This window comes from Phyllopteryx taeniolatus, chromosome 6 (genome assembly GCF_024500385.1).
Source record: "Phyllopteryx taeniolatus isolate TA_2022b chromosome 6, UOR_Ptae_1.2, whole genome shotgun sequence".
NCBI classification, from domain to species: Eukaryota; Metazoa; Chordata; class Actinopteri; order Syngnathiformes; family Syngnathidae; genus Phyllopteryx; species Phyllopteryx taeniolatus.
In genome coordinates, this window is record NC_084507.1 from 32,716,344 (window position 1) to 32,735,651 (window position 19,308).

Below are 19,308 nucleotides of genomic sequence, written 5' to 3' on the forward strand. Positions count from 1 at the left end.
AGCTGGTTCGCCCGCTACAAGCACACGATGGAGACGAGTATTTGTTTCGTTCCTTCCATGGGCGTGTTGTTGACTTTGGCCTGACTCAGCCGCTAGCGTGTGCATACACGTCGCCGATTCATTTTCTGGTGAAGCGACGCGTCCAAACGGGCCCGTTCGGAGCGCGGTAGTGAGCAAAAATGCCAGCTGTCGAAGCAACGAGAAAATGACGAATGCTATCGTTTCTGGGCCGATATTGCGGCGTGACATTCCTCCAGTCCGCAATGTTTGAGCCAGTCGCTCACCCCGATCCAAACATCTGTTTCACATCTCGGGCGAGGAGGCCCGATCCGTGCTGCTATTCCCGCCCGCATCTTAAAACGTACGTCGCCGCAGACGAGCCCGGAGGAGCTCGGGCCCGCGAAGGCGGACTAGGCGACAACACCGGCGCACTGTCTGCACAATCTTTACAATTTGGAAGGACACGCATCTACATGGCGATTGATCTTTCGGGATCTCGCCATGGTTTTGAACGGGTTTTACTGTGTACTCGGGCTATACACGAATCGGGACGGGAGTGGGCGAAGAAAAGCAATCAGCGAATCAGAAGAAATATCATACGCAGGGTTTCCCACATTTATTTGTGGCTGGCCTCCACAATTTCATTTTGGCCACCGTCAACAGATTTTGTCTGTACTGAGATTTGATCCATACCGCCAATTTGCTTTCTGATACGATACTGAAAATACAGACCCTCAAATGACCGACGTATCTAAAGTATCGATATTCGCTTTTGCCAATCGATCCGGTATCGGCGCCATCGACAATTCAGACGGTGTCGATCCTTCGGCAGGCCAGTGACGGAGTCTCGTCACGGCGCACTCGGTGCTGCTTTCGTTTGTATTTGTGTGCATTTCGGCTTGGATACGCAACTCCACGTCGGGCAAAGCCGACGTACAGTCGTCAGGATCTTCATACTGAAAAACCCACACATTTAAGTTCTTCGTTAAAATCTTTTTGAAAAACTTCCAACTAAAGTATTGAGTTGTAATTGTATGTACAGTACTGCATGTTCTGAAAACAACTACATTGTTACCAAAAATCAAGCTCTGCTCGTTTGTTAACAAAAAACATTTGAACTCACACAGTTGCTTTCCCATTTATGCAGGCATTAAGTTAGTTAATTAGCTGTTACAGAATACATGTAAAGACGTGCATGGCTTTCTTTTGTTACGCTTCTTTCCAAATGACATCAAAGAAATGAACTGCTGAGTCAGCCACCCAGCGCTTGTTGCACAGAAAACTTCATATTCACAGTCATCCATTTTGCAGATATAACTTGAGCAACTATTCATCTTTAGCATATACAAAGCTGTAGTATGCTAATTCCATTCGACCACACATCACGCACGGTCCAGTGCTACCAATGGAAAAGTTATGTAGAGCCCTGCTAGTGTTTGATTGCACGTCTTTGTCATTTCTTTACTTAAAAGGTGGCAACTTTTTCTTGTATTTTGGGATGTAATGTTGTCTCTATGATGCCTCAGTACGCATGGCAAAACTGAATTCAAACGGTCCCTGCGTTCCCGAGTTCCCGACGCTTTTCTGCCCAGGCCTGAAATCGCTTCATTTTATTGGACGTCGGCTCCCGATCGGAGGAAAGGGGGCGCTCTTAGCCAAATCTGGACAAAGCGGATAGAAAAGTGGCTCCAACACAAGCGGCTGTCAGAGGGGCGCTTTCTGGACAAAAAGCAAGGTTCAAATGAAATTGACGCTTGGATACCAAGTCCATGCATGCTAGAGAGTCACTCTATGGAGGGCGAAATAGGCAAAATACGGGACCTTTAAGGGATTGTATTTTTTGATAGAAATATTGGAATTTATTCTAAGCTATCCGCTAAGTGTTCATTTGACTTTGCAATGCGGCCAGCCGCCGTCTCCCCTCCACCGCAAATAGACTCCCGTCCTGTGGGAAACACCGATACTACTCACTTCATTCTGACAAGAGCTGCAACTACTGCCACGCCGCATTTATTCACAAAAAACACCATTTTTAGCCTGTGATTACGGCCGACGCCATTTTGAGTTGCACATTCGGTGTCGGTGGCCGCAGTGGGCGCAGACGGCGATGACGTCCACAAAACTCCACCGAGAGTAGGACCTCCACGGAATCGGGCGCAAAACCAAACCGAGTTCTACCTTTGGCCGCGGATTCTGGTTTAAGTAAGACGTTTTAAACAAAGAACAAAACCTTTCGTAGGGAGAAGCGGCAGCCAAAAGGTGCCCGCGTACGCCCGTTCTGGTTCTATAGCTAGTTTGCAAATCATCACTTTGGATTTTTCTTTTTTTTGGACAATTACATGATTGTATTTTGGAAGGGGTTTCCCGAGTGGCAGATGAAAAGACAAGGTCGAAGAGATACGTTGAGAAATCATTCACTTCCACTGTTGAAGACTCTAAATTGCTCGTAGGTGTGCATGTGTTTGTCTATGTGTGCCCTCGCGCGGGGGAGGATCAGCGGTGTAGAAAATGGATGGATGGATGGATGGATGGATGGATGGATGTTTCACTCTAATTTGAAGAGGATTTTTGGACCCGATTTTTCCCTCGGCGAGATCCCATAAAAAGGTTACCCAAACATGACATTTTGTTGCATGCTGTGTTTCTATGTTTTGCTGCTCCATGCGTGTTAAAAAAAAACAAAAGTCTATTATTAAAGTAACATCCTTCATCATTCTAATCAGGGGTGCGCATCAACATTTTGTTCTGGTCCTCAAAGCAGCACCAGAGGTTCTTGTCGGGTGCTCGTTTTTTTCCTGAACCGCCAACCACCCAACTGGCACTGGCGATTCTAGGATGTATTCCTATGACCGGCCATTCATGACACTCGTGCGTTATTAATAGATGGAGCCTATAGCAATGTCATGAAGTGTTCTTTAGATGTATGCATATTGTATAACTTAATACAGCCCTTACCTAACTAAATAAGGCTTTCTGGTTGGTGGGAACACACTGCACCCTCCAATAATGGCTACTTTCAGAAGCTTCTCATGACACTCAAATTGATTTGCAATAGGATGCATTAGCCCTTAAGAGTTTTACGTACAGAAACAGAATACAGGTCATTTTAATGTGTTGGTACCTTTGCAATAAAAGAGGGAAAAGTGACACACTTCTGAATATTATTGTTTACCTTTGTTCCTATTTACAGATGTTACAATTTGCACACTAGCATGAGTCTCCTGTTTCCGAGTGTTTTCCCCATGAAGAGAACTTAAGTCATAGTTGTTCTTGGGTGCAGATACTACCATCTTTCTCTGGAGGCACGAGATAAAACATCCCTAACTCCGTTTTGTGCTCAACTTACTGCACGTTTGAATTTGCCTTCCAATCTCCGAGCGTCGTAGAGTTTTGTGGTTTGCCTGAACGTACGGAATTGAATCATCGAATCATTGAACACATTTGTTCCTCTCTCAGTGCAGCTGAGCTCAGCTGCGAGATTGCGCCCCACGGGAAGCGCCCCCGCAAACTGCGCGAGCCCACCTTGGAGAAATCGTGTCTTGCCATTGGTTCATTGGTTCTCCCTCACAGGAGCGCTAGCTGTTTTTTTACAGGGCAGCGCTACGAGGCCGGGGTGAGTGGGAAACTGTATGATGGTAGTGTTTGGAACGGCTGCGTCTGGAGAATAAACAAGCCCGCCTGTTCTCTCGCTTCTCTCAGGCAACCTCGTCTACCGCACTGTTTAAAGGTCCCGTATTTTGTCTGTTTCGCCCTCCATAGAGTGACTCTCTAGCATGGACTTCGTGTCCAAGCGTCAATTTCATTTGAACCTTGCATTTGTCATCCGAGCGTCCAGAAAACGCCCCTCTGACAGCCGCTTGCGTTGGAGCCATGTTTGTTACGTCGACAGCGCCGGCTCGGGAGCGGAGAGGTAGGCGGAGATCTTCGAGAAATTCCAATGAGCTGATTTCAGGGCAGAAAAATGTCTGTGAATCAGGAATGCGTGGACCGTTTCAATTCAGATTTCACATGTTTACTGAGGCACCACTGAGACTATAATACATCCCAAATACTAGAAAAAGTTGGTTCGGTAAAATATGGCACCTTTGAAAAGAAAAATTTCCCCCCAAAAATATTTTTGGTGTGCAAATGCGCAGTGACAATTAAATTGAGAGCGCAGTTCATATTTTCAGTGCGCATGTCCACACCAAGTAGACTTTGGTTAGATGAAATTATACCATTTGGTTGAAACCTTTTGTGGTTTAAGTATACAATGTTTATTCATCTATTATTTTATGTGTCAGTTTTACAGTCAACTTCAACTGGGAGTGACAACCAGCTTGATGCAATCTGGAGAACAAAAAGTGTCTTTTGATAAGTCTGAGTGTGTTTTAATGAGTTTAAATGTGCTTAGAGCATGTGGGAAGGATAACGGTAAGTATAAAAAAAAACAAAAGTTGTATATGGTCTCATTTTCTTCTGTCGCAGGCGGGTCAGGAGTGTGTCCCCGTGACACAGAGGGTTCACGGTGTAAAACACACACAAACTTCAGAGTCGGGAAGGACGTGTGTGAATTAGCTTCATGCTCATCATATTGCTTGCATGGATTAAGGTATCCCTTAGCGGGCAGCTTCGAGAAAGGACCAAATGCCGTTAAGCCCCCAACACGTCGCCAAGAACGGAAAAGCTTGTCAAGTCAAAGCCGCTCGATTAGCATAAACATATCGTCTTTCTTCAAGCGAACTTACCGAGCGGGCGTCCGACGGGAAGAAGACTCAAAACGAGCCGCGCGGCTTCCGACTCACCGTCGTGGCGACGGGACCCCCGCAGGAAGCGCCAAACGAAAACAGTCGAAACATTCCAACACTCGAGCGCTTCTCGGGAAGCGACGGATCAGCAGGTTTTTAGCTTTTACCGTTGGATCCATTTGTTACAGTTATGACATAAATCATAATGTCAATCGCCTTTTGAAAACTTTGGTTCATTTCCTCTTCTAGTTTGTTCCCCAAAAAAATTCCAAGCTAAGCAAAATGTATCACAACAAACCTGATGACTTTGTTCTCTTCTCCGATTGGTCACAAGAATGTAAACAGGAAGGAGGGTGGGTACACAGACTAGTTAGCGATCTTAACCCTTGGGTCAAATTGACCTGTTTGACATTTGAAAAAATGATGGACGAACCCTGCTATGATATTTTTGGAGGATGACATGTGGAGAGGGCTTTGGAGCTGGCATGGGTGCTTTAGAGCGCCTCCTTGTCGGCTGTGAGTGCACGCAGGTCACGCGGAGAAAGACTGCAAGGGATTTTTTTTTTTGCCAGCCAATGTGTGGCTGGTGCTTCTGCTTCAAAGCGCCTCGTCGTTGCGGCATGGAAAAGCCCCGCAACGACCCGGTCGAATGCATTCCAGCCACCTGAGGCATGAAACAGACATATTTTCACGGCTCAAACGTGCAGTTATGTGTAGGCACGAGAAAGATGCAAGACCAAATTTGATGGGGGGTGGGGGTGTCCTCGGTCTACCGTTGCCGTACGACGATCTCGTTTGCCGGCCGGCGTAAGAAGACTTCTTCACTTGTCCCCCTTACTGTGTGCCAGCCAAGCAAGTAAGGCCAGGCAAGGTAAGGAATTGGTGTTTTTTGTTACCATTTTTTCCATTTGCTTGTTTTAAGTTGTGGCTTCGAGGTGTTTTTCAAAATAATGTTTCAGGGTAGCAATTTCCCACGGGCTCACCACCTGTGGCCATAAGGGTCGGCGCAGTGCGAGCCGGGCGGCGGCCGAAGGCGGGGACCTCGGCGATCCGATCCCCGGCTACAGAAGCTGGCTCTAGGGACGTGGAATGTCACCTCTCTAGCAGGGAAGGAGTCCGAGTTGGTGTGTGATGTGGGTATACTTATTGCCCCCCGGCTCGGCGCCTGTACGTCGTGGTTCACCCCGGTGGACGAGAGGGTAGCCTCCTTCCGCCTTCGGGTGGGGGGACGAGTCCTGACTGTTGTTTGTGCCTATGCGCCAAACAGCACTTCAGAGTACCCACCCTTTTTGGAGTCCTTGCTGGAGAGCGCTCCCGCTGGGGACTCCATCGTTCTGCTGGGGGACTTCAATGCTCACGTGGGCAATGACAGCGAGACCCGGAAGGGCGTGATTGGGACGAACGGCCCCCCCGATCAGAACCTGAGCTGTGTTCTGTTATTGGACTTCTGTGCTCATCACGGATTGTCCATAACGAACACCACGTTCAAGCATGAGGGTGTCCATACGTGCACTTGGCACCAGGACCCCCTAGGTCGCAGTTCGACAATCGACTTTGCGGTCGTGTCATCGGACTCGCGGCCGCATGTCTTGGACAATCGGATGAAGAGAGGGGCGGAGCTGTCAACTGATCACCACCTGGTGGCGAGTCGGCGCCGATGGTGGGGGAAGATGCCGGTCCGACGTGGCGAGTCCAAACGTATTGTGAGGGTCTGCTGGGAACGTCTGGCAGAATCCCCCGTCAGAAGGAGTTTCAACTCCCACCTCCGGCAGAACTTCACCCACGTCTCGGGGAAGGCGGGGGACATTGTTGACATGTTCCGCGCCTCCATTGCTGAGGTGGCCGACCGGAGCTGTGGCCGTAGGCCGTAAGGTGGTCGGTGCCTGTCGTGGCAGGGGCAGCGCCTCTGGATTGGCAGACTGGGGACCGGAGGGTGTGTTCCAACTACAGGGGGATCACACTCCTCAGCCTCCCTGGTAAGTACGCAGCTTTCCGTGTTTGTTATCGGGGAACGCTTATTGCACGCTATTGCTTTTCTGCGCCTAACGCGACTAAATACGATGCCGAGCCACGAAGTCGGGCGTTCGCCTCCGTGGCAGCAAATAAGATACTCTTGTGATAAGTATCGTTATCACCGAGAGAGGACGAGGAGTAATTAACAGGGGAAGACGGAGAATCCATGCTAATTGTTATGCTATCACGACATGAAGTCGCAAAACAACCAAAATAAGTGATTTGGTGATATAGTACAGTGGTCACATAGGACTGGCTAGAAGCGCGTTAAGTGTCTGGAGAGAAAATACTCAAATACACAATAACGCGAGACAGCCACACAGATACCTGGAAGCAGAAATGAACTACTATGTCACCGCTATTCCACGAGCTCACTTGACAAAATGGGCCTATAAGTTGAAAAGCACATTCATGTGTTGATAATATTAGATAACCTTCTATTCCTTGGCGCTTGTTCTCACGATACATTTATTTCTAGCTTAGTTCCCCAAATAAAAAAATAAAAACATCAAGCGCTGTTAGTAGAGTGGGTCCAAAGTCCAGCAATAACAGTTGGAGAGCTTCTCTGGCTACTCCCCGAGCTGCATATCTCACAGCAGAACTCAGTGCTGCCTGGCAACTTGTGGCACAACACGGTACTACAGCCCATGCCACGCAACTCCAAATTCAGACTTGCCGGATTCTGCAAAAAGTCCTACAAAACGATGGCTTCAAAAAGTGCAATATAGCGGTGCAAGTATTAGCTTAGCTTCTTTCTAGAAGTATGCTGAACGGTCTTCTTCAGCGAATTGAATAAGCCAATTATGACAATAGACACCAGAAAAGATCTCACGTCTCGTTTGACGCGAGGCACCATGGTTGGGCCTCAACAACTTCAAGCTATGACACATATTTGATTCTTGTCTATTTGCAGCAAGCATCAGAAGCTGATACAAGAACCCGAAGACTCGACCTCGCCGCCTCTCGAGTCGATCTGAACGCGACAAGAGCCGACGACACGCGTCACGCTCGACTCGGCGCTCTCGGACCGCCGCTCGTGCGAGTTGAACATTCGCGTTGCGACGCGCCGGCGCCGTCGTCGTTGACCTTCTGAAACGGCGCTTGTCAAACGGGTTTCCTGCGACTTCGGAGTTATTCATAATTATTTGCAATCAATTGTTCTCACGTCCTTTTTGATTTATGCGCGTCTGGGGACTGCCAATAAAACTTCTTCTAATAAAACAGTGACTCCTCCCTCCCTTGGCTTTGGGCCAATATGATTGTGACGTCATATAAATCTTACATCCCCAAAAAACAATTAAGTATTTTTTTTAAAAGATAGGGCATATTACAGAAATAACATTTTTATTTTTCAATATTTTTTCAAATCTAGTCCTAGTTTTAGAGTATAAAGGCCTCCTATTCAAAATAAAAAGTGCGATATTAAGAGAATAATTCTGTATTTTTTAAACTCTTCCCTTGTTAATTCTTTACATGAATTCACTGCCATTGACGGCTTTAGAAGTCAAATATCCATGTTAACTGGGAAGGCTGGCAGTGAATGACTATAATGATTTTATCTTGGGAAAAATACACATTTTGTCTTGTAAAATTATAACTTTTTATCATAAGAAAATACACCTCTCTCGGTTAATTTTTTTTTTTTAACATTGCAAAATTCTTATTCTCATGATTTAAAAAAAGAAGCTACAAATCGGAATTTACTATCACAACTTTTTTTTTAGACTACTCTCCTAGTTTTTAGAAAATAAAGGCCTCTTATCCAGAATAATTGGGAAAATATTAAGAGAAGAATGTGTGTTTTTAAATTACCGTATTGAAATATGACTATTCTTTTGTTAAACCTTGACCTTAATATTATGACTGTCTTTGTAGAAATATGACTAAGACTACAATTTTTTCATCCCAATAAACTCCATCTTTGTTTCATGTAAAAGATTACAACTTTATTTTCTTGAAAAAAAGTTGACTTCATTAACCAAAAAAATAAAAAATAATAATCAATCTGATTTTGTTATCATAACATGCCATCTTTTTTTTCCTGGAAAACAGACAAGTTTTGCATTCCTGCGGCATTTAGGGTTACTCGCGGAAGTTGTGTTGAATTGGGGTCGGATTACGAAAAACAATTCGGTCATCGCGCGTGTCCAGCGTTCCGAGGACGACCCGCTCCGCTGCACTCATCGGTGACCCCAAACCCGAGGGTCAAAGACAGCCGGGTTTATCCGGTCGCCGTGGAGACGAGATGGCGACGCCCATCTGATCGAGACGATCAGACAAATCGACAAAGACGTGTGTGGGAAACGCAGGGTTATTTATTCCTCAAAATACCACCCGAGCGTTTGCTTCTACGCCTCTTATGTTGAGCTAAAAACTGCAGGGAGATGATGTTTTTCAACCTTGTTCATCTGCTCGCCCTCAGAGAGACCCATGCACTATGTTGGCTTTAATGAGGACAGCAATTTACAGCAAAGAAAACATTGTCAACTTGTCCTTTAAAACCCGCAAAGGATCAAGTAGTTGCGATATATTTTGACTTCATATTTCTTTCCATGGTGAAAGTGGCTCATTGTAGGGTTCTCACAACTAATTGCATATAAAAAAATAAAATAAAAAAAATAAAATAAAATCAGAACATACATGAATGTTCTTTTCAGGTGACGATGGCCAGTCAATCACAGGGCGCAAATGGAGACCGAAGCGTCAGCTCATCATTATTTTCTGCCGGTTGTGTGTTTAGCAAGCTTTCCGATGATACCAGCCTTTCGAAAATAGAACAAAGATTAAGAAAGTTGTGAACGTTTGAAACGATAAGGTTACAAAATTGGTGCATTTTCACTCGTTCTAAACCATCCTAACTTTCCAAATGCGTCATGGGGAAATGAGTCTTATTTATCTGGAATTGACTTTCAAAGATCGATCTGATTTGCCAGTCTCGTGTAAATCAACGAATCTTTGAAATTTGACACACCTACCCCGAAAGAGTACTGGCGTCGGCGTCGGCGTCAGGAGCGGTGACACCGTTTCAACTTTACAGGCGACAAAGAAATGCTCCACAAAATCAAATCGCCAAAGCAAACAGCGGGCGCAAAATGGCAAATGGCAAATGGCAAATAGTTGAAAGGTCGTCGGTGTGAGACGTTCGGAGCCACTTCGGGGAGTCGCTCAACTCGAGCCGCCGGTAATGCGTCAAAGCCCCGCGGACGGGCTTTCGTGTCCGCGCACTTCTGTTGGTTTCCAAGCACACAAATGTCGCTTTGGGCCGGACGGAAGACGGGAGCGAGGGGGCATCTTGACTTCTTTACCGACGCGCTGGCTAGCCGCTAGCCTCGTTAGCTTAGCCGTGCGAGCCCGCGGGGGAAGCCCGTTCGGCTGCTTTATCCGCAGCTCGGGCGCCGCCGACGGACGGACGGACGGACGCCTTTGAGCCGCTCTCGTCTCGGTTCTGTTCGAGCTACCGGTCCGGACGGCTCGCTTAATCTTAAACCGCGGAGAAGCGAAGCGAGGCGAGGCGAGGCGAGGCTAGGGTAGGCTAGGCTAGGCGACGAGCTAAAAACGCCTTAATCCCGGGCAGGCAGCCCGGAGACATTCCCGTCCGTACCCACCTAGGAAGAACAACAACATGGTCGCTCCCAACGTCCACGCAGAAAGATACGAAGCGTCCCCGCGTTCAAAAGGCTGGGGGCGGGGAGGGGACACAACGGAATTCCAAAAATAAAATACTAATACTCCGCGTGAACGTCCTCAATCCAGTCAATCCTCGGCTCGCTAGCTCGCTCGGCTGTGTTGTGCTGGGGAGGAACTGAGGAGAAACTCGCTCAGGAATGAGACGACGACAGAGGACGGAAGGAGGAATGTGCGCGTCACTGAGACCGCCTCTGCGCAGTAATGGCGACGTGCGCGATCTTTCTCTCACTCACTCACACGCACGCAGTTTTAGCGCAGGACTATAGGAATGACTGTATAAAAAGAAACATAACGCTTTTTTCCTGACTAACTGACATAAAATCAGACTGAACCTTTCCTGTTTTAGGTCAATTAGGATGACCAAAATGATTTCTATTGGCTAAATGGCAGACCAGCAAAAGAAGGATTTTCAAATATAATAGACGATGGCAATGCTCATTGCACCGGACTATTCCTCTATGAGTCATTCCAACTGCTCGAAGTGCTCGAGGACTCTGCATCTTTTTGCACAATTGTCCAAAAAAATAATATGAATAATGTACCGGCATTACCGGATAACTAGCAAGCCTTTATTGCTTTTTTTCTTTCTGTCTCCAAAGTGTCTGTCTCTTGCCAGTTGACCGTCTGTCGTCGTACTCGAGCGGCTCCAAATTCCTTGTGTGTTGTTTGGACATACTTGGCAAATAAAGAGGATTCTGATTCTGATTCTGATTCTGATTGACATGTTCTCTCCGTGCCTGCGTGGCTTTGCTCCCACCTCCCAGAAAACGCATGCTAGGTCAGGCTCGAAATTGCCCGTAGGTGCGAATGGTCGTTTGCGATTTCGGGGTCAAAGGCCCAAAGTCAGCGGGGACCGTCGTCGGCTCGCCCGCGACCAAAGTGAGGACGCCCGGGCAGACAATGACCCGGCGGTGCCAATGTTCCCAGCCGCGGCGCGACTGCGTGTGCGCGTCGTACACGACGGGAGAATCGGCTCAGGCGGAGCGAATGATGAGGAACGCAAATCGAAAATGAAATTATGATGAAGAATCAAATCATATCATGGGTTTATGATGTAACTATAGATCATAGGCTTCCTGTTTGAGCGTGATACGATTGTAACGGTAATATTGACGTCTTTTTTGTGTATCGTGTCGAGAATCATCTTGACTGGTAGGAATGAATCCTCCAAACACAAACGAAGCTGGCCCTCGCTCACTTCCTGTCATCTAATTACGTTTGGGACCCCCCCCGGAAATCCTTTAAATATGTCCGATGCGCCTGCATTTCAAAGAGGCCAATTTGCTCATCGGGGAATGAAAGGATGGGCCGCTTCCCAGAAAGAAGACTTCATACAGATACATACGTCATAATCATCGGAATCCAAATGTATCGGTGTTATAAATGGGAGCGTATTCATATCGCGTGCGTGTGAGATGTCGTGAATGGACGGCGCCGCGTCGAGTACACTTTCCTTCACAAATGGAGCGGCGGGCGTCGCTGGCGTGCGCAACTTGCAGCCTTCTTCTTGCTCTCGCTGACCGTCAACAACACACGTCACGGAAAGTCACAAACCAAAAACCGGAGGATAGTCGATAGTTGTGTGTGTGCGCATCATCCGGCGCGCACACACACACACACACACAATGCAGTGACATCCCTCACGACACAACAATCACGCCGTCGCAATTGGGTTCATTTTTGTCATCGCAGGTTTTCATTTGCAATGCTGACGTGACAGCGGAGTCAAGCAAAGCAAGTCCCAAAATACTTAGACTGCAAACTGTACAATGTGACACAACACATGACACGACATCAGAGTACGTGGTGAACAAAAGGGTCGCGACAGTTGGACAGCAGCCCTCGCATACTGTGGAAACGGCATATTGGGACGAACGAGGGGACTTTTGCTATTTGTCCTTCGAGGCAGAAAATTCAACGGAAAGTCGCGCGGACTTTGGCAAGAAAGACGGCGTCACGCGCACCGAGCGGAGGCCCCGGATCGGCCGGGCTCTCGCTTCACACTCGGCTGCGAACCGCTCCGGTGAGAGTTGCAGGTCACGGCTTGATGAAGCCAACAGAACCGCATCATCTGCAAAAAAGCAGAGACGCAATACTGAGGCCACCAAAGCGGACCCCCTCTACGCCTTGAAATTCTGGCCATCAAAGTTATGAACAGAATGGGCGACAAAGGGCAGCCTTGGCGGAGTCCAACCCTCACCGGGAACGAGTCCGACTGACTGCCGGCTATGCGGACCAAACTCTGACTCCGGTCGTACAGGGACCGAACGGCCCGTATCAGGGGGTTCGGTACCCCGTACTCCCGAAGCACCCCCCGCAGGACTCCCCGAGGGACACGGTCGAACGCCTTCTCCAAGTCCACAAAACACATGTAGACTGGTCGGGCGAACTCCCAGGCACCCTCGAGGACCCTGCCGAGGGTGTAGAGCTGGTCCGCTGTTCCACGGCCAGGACCGAAACCACACCGCTCCTCCTGAATCTGAGATTCGACTTCCCGACGGACCCTCCTCTCCAGGACCCATGAATACACCTTAACAGGGAGGCTGAGGAGTGTGATCGCCCTGTCGTTGGAACACACCCTCCGGTCCCCCTTCTTAAAAAGGGGGACCACCACCGCAGTCTGCCAATCCAGAGGCACTCTCCCTGATGTTGCAGAGGCGTGTCAACCGGGACAGCCCCACAACATCCAGAGCCTTTAGGAACTCCGGGCGAATCTCATCCACCCCCGGGGCCTTGCCACCGAGGAGCTTTTTAACTACCTCGGTGACCTCAAACCCAGAGATAGGAGAGCCCGCCTCAGAGAACCCAGACTCTGCTTCCTCATGGGAAGCCGTGTCGGTGGAATTGAGGAGGTCTTCGAAGTATTTTCCACACCGACTCACAACGTCCCGAGTGGAGGTCAGCAGCGCCCCACGTCGGACCGGCATCTTCCCCCACCATCGGAGCCGACTCACCACCAGGTGGTGATCAGTTGACAGCTCCGCCCCTCTCTTCACCCGAGTGTCTAAGACATGCGGCCGCAAGTCCGATGACACGACCGCAAAGTCGATCGTCCAACTGCGACCTAGGGGGTCCTGGTGCCAAGTGCACGTGTGGACACCCTTATGCTTGAACACGGTGTTTGTTATGGACAATCCGTGACGAGCACAGAAGTCCAATAACAGAACACCGCTCGGGTTCTGAACGGGGGGCCGTTCGTCCCAATCACGCCCTTCCGGGTCTCGCTGTCATTGCCCACGTGAGCATTGAAGTCCCCCAGCAGAACGATGGAGTCCCCAGCGGGAGCGCTCTCCAGCACCCCCTCCAAGGACTCCAAAAAGGGTGGGTACTCTGAAGTGCTGTTTGGCGCATGGGCACAAACAACAGTCAGGACTCGTCCCCCCACCCGAAGGCGGAAGGAGGCTACCCTCTCGTCCACCGGGGTGAACCCCGACGTACAGGCGCCGAGCCGGGGGGCAATAAGTCTACCCACATCTGCTCGGCGCCTCTCACCGTGGGCAACTCCAGAGCGGAAGAGAGTCCGACCCCTCTCGAGAGGACTGGTACCAGAGCCTGAGGTGCGCGTGGAGGCGAGCCCGACTATATCTAGTGGGAACTTCCCGACCTCGCGCACCGGCTCGGGCTCCTTCCCTGCCAGAGAGGTGACGATCCACGTCGCGAGAGCCGGCTTCTGTTGACCAGGGATCGGATCGCCGAGGTCCCCGCCTTAGGCCATCCCCCGGCTCGCACTGCACCCGACCCCTGTAGCCCCTCCCACAGGTGGTGACCCCATGGGAAGGGGGACCCACGTTACCCTTTTGGGCTGCGCCGACCCGGCCACCGGGCCCGGCTCCGGTGGGGGGCCCCTGTGACCCGCGTCCGGGCAAGGGAAAACCAAGTCGATTGTCCGTCGTCGTCATAAGGGGTCTTTGGTGATCCAAAATCAACTCAAAGTGTCTTTAGCAAGCGCACACCGTCTCATCATGTGTTGAGTGTTTTCCATTTCGGAAAGGAATTCTTCCAGGCGGCGAGTGTGACATCTGCTGAGGACCAACGCAAACTAACACCAACCAACATCAGGCTCAAGGACGCACACGTACGAAGCCTTGCACGTCAATCGATCCGACTCTAAATGCAAGTCAAAGTGCCTGGCGCAAGGACACGCACGCTCACAACTCGAATGTCTGAAGAGCAGCGTGCGTATGATCGTTCCTTCAGAAAACACATTGTAGTGCCCATCGTGAGCATTATTCGGATTCATCTTTTTGGGGTTTTCATACTGCGGGTCTCCTGTCTTTTCTTGTTTATTTTTCTCTCCGTCCTCTCCTTTTTTCTTTTCTGTCGCTACCCACCCGACATTTTCAATAAATAGCCAGCACACAAAGTACCACGGTGGCAGTGCATCAAAATCCCCAAAACCGTTTGGGCATAAAAGGGCAACAGGTCCTCCGTTCCGCCTCAGCGACGGTTGAAAAAAAGAAAATCCGAATAATAATGAGCGTTATATCCTCATCGGTCCCGAAGGCCTCACCGACGGGCGCCATCTTCCGGCGGGCACGTGAGGAGGCGGTCCAGAGCCTGGAAGGGTTTGGAGAAGCCGTTGGTTCGTCCCTGCATCCATTTTCTTTACCGCTCATCCTCACGCGGGTCTCGGGCGTGCCGGAGCCCATCGCGGCTATCTTCGGGCGAGAGGCGGGGTACGCCCTGAACCGGTCGCCGGCCAATCGCAGGGCAAATAGAAACAAACAACCTTTGGCACTCACATTCACACCTACGGGCAATTTGGAGTCTTCAACCAACGTACCACGCATGTTTCTGGGATGTGGGAGGAAAGCGGAGCGCCCGCAGAAAAGCCACGCGGGCACGGGGAGAACACGCAAAGTCCACACAGGCGGGGCCGGGATCTGAACCCGCAACCTCAGAACTGTGAGGCGCACGTGCTAACCAGTCGGCCAGCGTGCCGCCGCCGTCGGTTCGTTCAAGTCAAAGTGTGTTGCATTTGGGAAGATTGTCATCACCCGAGAAAGGAAATCAAATCGTTCAAGCGGCCGTTTTTCCATCTGAGGCAGGACGGTTAACCCTTCGGCGTCATTCAACAATGTTGAAAACCAAGGCCAGTGAGCTGAGACGCGTTCTTGTTTTTTCAATGGCTGAAGTGTAAAGACAAATAATGAAGGCTTTTGACCTGATCTGCCTGCATCTGGATTTTTTCAAACCTCTTTTTTTTTTGTTCATCAAAACTTCAATTTGTTCTCTGTTTGCAGTCGTTTGTTTGCTTGTGTGTATGTGCATGCGTCGGTATAGACATTTACTGTATGTCCGAGCCTGTGTATTTGCATATTCACACGCTTTGAAAACCAAACAAACTTTCCTTTCCTTTCTGGCAATAAAAAAGATCTTGTCGCGACGCAACAATGGTGGGGAAAAGTCCACGAACATCGGTCGCACGCAATTGAAATGTGATCAACTGATGTCATTTTCCTCTCCTCGAAAAATAATCCAAACAAATATTTGTTCACTTTTTATGGATCCAAGTGACCTGCTGCACTTTTAATCATTAAAAAAAAAGTCGTTTTTGAAAAACATCTAAAAAGCAAATAATAAAAAGGAAAATAATACATTTTATCCCAAAGAAGTTCATTTAAAAGGAACCAAAATCCAAGTCAATTTGGTTCCGCAATTTAACCGCAGAGTGAAACGAAACAACCGGAACCGACTGCATCTCGACGTTTCCAACACGGATGAAACCGAACACATCAAATCTGCGAGTGAGCGGAAAGAAACCATCAGGAGATTTCCCGACATCTTTTCTTGTCAGCAGCTACGTGCAAATCGTCGGCCAATCGGCTTTCGAGCTCAGTCAGAGCAACACGAACGCTCCTTTCGGCCTGCACGCGTCGTTTATGACGCAATCGCGAGGAAACACGACACACTGGATAGTCGGCCGCGCACGAAGTCACGACGTTGCCGTTTTCACGTAACAGAAGAATTTGTTTGGTTTGAAGAGAAGCATTCTCCTTCAGATTACGCTTTCAAGGTCGCTTTGGGGTTTCAGGCCATGATGAGATTATTAATATTATACCATAAGGCAGTGAATCGTCCACAATGGAAGTGCCAGAACAAAATCTGTGATGCAGTGCAGCCGCAAAAAGCCGAAGTCTGCTCTCTCTTGGTATCGAATAGCCTTCAACGACGTTTCCCCCCAAAAGTGCTCATGACAAGAAATGCAGTCATTCGTGGAAAACATAACAAAACAGATTGATACCATTTCAATCACAACAACATTTGACATCCTTTTGTTTTCTCTGATGTCTCTGGCATGAAAAAGAGGGCGTGGCCACACGCCGCAACCTGCAGGGGTCAAAAACCTTTGATCGGCCTTCGAGCCCGCAAACGTGCAAAATCAACGCACACACCGCAAACACTCTCAGGAATCAGACTCAAGAGCTCTGGACCTATGTCGCCACGGCAACCACGAGCCACGTTTGGAGCCCCAGGCCACACACGCACACACACACACACACTGGAGAACAAAAGGAACGGCGGCGTGCTCGTTGCGATGCATGATGGGAAACGACACGAGGCGCGGGTCGGAATCGATTTCTCCCATCGATTCACTTCGGCGTTCGACTCGATTGAGCAAACCCATTTGAAAAAAGTTCATGGACGTTTGCGTTTCAAGCGGCGTGTCTTTGTACTGCACACTTTTGTCTTTGGTCTTGTACATTTGTTCAAATGTGTGCGTACGCGTTTTGTCCTGTACACACGCGTGTGTGTGGTGACAAACAACACGAGCCAAAATGAGAAGGAACAAAAAGTCTTTCTGATGCAGTTGTGTGTGTCATCAAGAGACACACACACACGACAGCAACCAGATTTTGTCCTAGTTTGGATTTTTTGAAGTTTCGGTCTCACCCGAATGAATAAAACATGCGAGCGTGTTATATTATTGATCTCGTTTGGCGCAAGGTTGAAGGCAGCGAAATCATTCAAACGGGACAACTTTACGCAATCCTCACATGGAAACGCACACATAGCCACATCAGAAACAAAAGAGTTTTTCTGTTTTCCATCATTTCAAGCAATCAGATCGACATGGTCGCGCGCGTGTGCGTGCGTGCGTGGCACGTCCTCGCATTTCCCAGCTGTCGTCAAGTCTTCCAGGAAAGGTGCATGCTGGGAAAATGAGTCAGGCGACATGACTGAGCAGTCGCACGCATTGTCTTCTGGTGTCCCTCAGGGAGCCTGCTGCACTGAAAAAAAAGAAACGCCGCATAACTTAGTGATCAAAGTAATCCATCACATTTAAAATTGTAGCTTTGATTCAATTGGTGCATCCTGAAAATGGAATCTAAAAGTTTGTATTTCATGTTAAACCATCGCTAATTTAGCTTAGTTGCACGCTCATGCAAGCGTCACACGAGGCGCAGGCTTTGCCCGCTCTTATTGCGTCTTCAAGTTCATCTCACCAAAATGGATTCATTTTTCGAACCAATGTCAATGTCGCTCCTTCCGTGCAAGTGGGCATCCATTTTCTGTACCGCTTCTCCTCATGCGGGTCGCGGGCGTGCCGGAGCCTATCCCGGCTCTCTTCGGGCGGGAGGCGGGGTACGCCCTGAACCGATCGCCGGCCGATCGCAGGGCGCATACAAACAAACAACCATTGGCGCTCACATTCACACCTTCGGGTAATTTAGTCTTCAATCAACCTCAGATGCATGTTTTTGGGATGAGGGAGAAAAGCCACGCAGGCGCGGACGGGGAGAACATGCAAACTCCACACAGGCGAGGCCGGATTTGAACCCGCAACCTCACAACTGTGAGGCAGATGTGCTAACCGGATCGATATACCCGCAAATCACATTCATGTCCAGAAATTGCTTTGGTTCAAATGAAATATTTCACTTGGGTCCCAAGAATCCGAATCCGAATCCGAATCCGAATCGTCTTGATTTGCCAAGTATGTCCAAAAAACACACGAGGAATTTGCCCTGGTACGACAACAGACCCCCTTCCAATTTCACAACTGGTCAAGAAACTCACTCAGCTCCCTCTGCCGTTTGCCGATGTAACTGCAGCCTCAAGCGAAACTCACGACGTCCGCCAACTTGGATTCTTCCGTGCGTCCATTTTGCACACTGGCGCCCATCCCAGCTGACTTCGGGCGACACCCTCAGCTGGTCGCCAGCCAATCGCAGGGCACACAGAAACAAACCATTCGCACTTTGGCAGTCTTCAATGAGAATGTCCAATGTCATCTTGATGTGGGAGGAAACCGAAGCACCCGGAGAAAAAGCCACGCGGGCACGGAGAGGACGTGCAAAGTCCACACAGGTGAGGCCGGATTTGAACCCGCAACCTCACAACTGTGAGGCAGATGTACTCACCGGACTTTTCACCATGTCGCCAACGACAAAAAAAAAAAAAAAAGTCTTGCGTTGGCCGGGAATCGAACCCGGGTCAACTGCTTGGAAGGCAGCTATGCTCACCACTATACCACCAACGCCTGCGTCAACTGCACTGGACAAACTCTGTTACGTACCCGAATGAAATGAACTTCAGCGCACGACGACTGAGCCTTTAGCTCCAGACATCACAAACGCAGAAAAAGTCGCCTTGACCTTGTTGCCACTTTCAAGCGAGTTCAGAATCTCGTGGGAAGTGTCGTCTGTCAATCATTCAATTCCTATGTTGATCAATTGCAATATGCTGTCAAAGAAGACGTTATCCTTTTCCGCATGCCTTCAAAATCAAATTCTTACCCGACAGAAGTGAGAGAATAAAAGCAAATCAAACTGCTTGCAGTAACAACGTGTTTGTACTTCTCATCAGTGATTTGGACAGAAATCAAATGCGAGAATAAACGCTGAGTCATCAGTGTCGTCACTGTGTGGGAAATAAA

The 19,308-nt window shown here is 48.9% G+C and overlaps 1 protein-coding gene and 1 non-coding gene across 5 annotated transcripts in view; both read right to left on the reverse strand.

Annotated features, from left to right (window-relative positions):
* arhgap5 (Rho GTPase activating protein 5) overlaps positions 1 to 10,612 on the reverse strand; it is a 39,442-nt gene extending 28,830 nt beyond the window's left edge. For 2 of the 4 annotated variants that reach the window (XM_061777122.1, XM_061777121.1), the window contains exon 1: positions 10,346 to 10,609. The gene's annotated coding sequence lies outside the window, so the exon portion shown is untranslated. Of the gene's footprint in view, positions 1 to 10,345 lie in introns of all 4 variants that reach the window. The other 2 variants (XR_009789061.1, XM_061777124.1) reach the window with 2 other exon arrangements.
* An 8,228-nt stretch (positions 10,613 to 18,840) lies between these two features.
* On the reverse strand, positions 18,841 to 18,912 carry trnag-ucc (transfer RNA glycine (anticodon UCC)). The gene has a single exon. It is a non-coding gene; the product is annotated as a tRNA-Gly (tRNA).
* Positions 18,913 to 19,308: the final 396 nt, after the last annotated feature.